Here is a 723-nt window from a genome sequence, read left to right as displayed (position 1 = left end):
ACAATTGCCTCAGCAAGTGTCTGAATGGGCCTTACAGCGCAACATTGTACTCAAGATCTCCGCGGCGAAGTCCGCTCTTTTGAGTGGTGCAGGTATATCTGGGAGTGCAGTGGCGCCACTTCCCAGCCTCAGTAAGCAAGAGCTGAGAAGTACAGTATCTGAACGAAAGCAAACTACTACTACAGGTCAAGTCTCTCCTGTCTTCGATTAGAACATTTTAATGCGAATTCATCCGTAGAAGTTTATTGAACTGTCTAAGTATTTGGAGCTTCGCAATTGTAAAGAACGTAGGTCAGGTACCTGGTCCTTAGGCTTCTTACAGCACCTATGCGGAATTTCTTGGAACAACCAGCCGAGTGAGTAGCATGTGGTGGTGTCACAAATAGAGATCTGAATATGTAAGTGGGTCCTGGGTCATCATTATGGATAGCCCTGTGGGATAAGCGATACTAGTATCGTTCGTAAAGAACACAATACATAACCGTTTAAATTACTTGCAGTTGCATGTTGAACGAAGATGGGGCCGTCGCTGACAGGGTCAACATTTACGTGGGTGAATCAAAAGCAATGCAGATATAAATGATTAAAGGTATTTTGTCACGTGTTCTGAAATCGAATGGAGTCTTGTAGAGGACTTGAGGTTGAAAAAGAAAATTGAAGATGGTGACGTAGGAGTGAACCGCGGTGGTGGTGGTGGTGGTGATCATGGTGTGCGAGGAGGTG

This window comes from Phytophthora parasitica (genome assembly GCF_000247585.1).
Source record: "Phytophthora parasitica INRA-310 unplaced genomic scaffold supercont2.283, whole genome shotgun sequence".
Classification (NCBI taxonomy): Eukaryota; Oomycota; class Peronosporomycetes; order Peronosporales; family Peronosporaceae; genus Phytophthora; species Phytophthora nicotianae.
Note: the sequence above shows the minus strand (reverse complement) of the source record.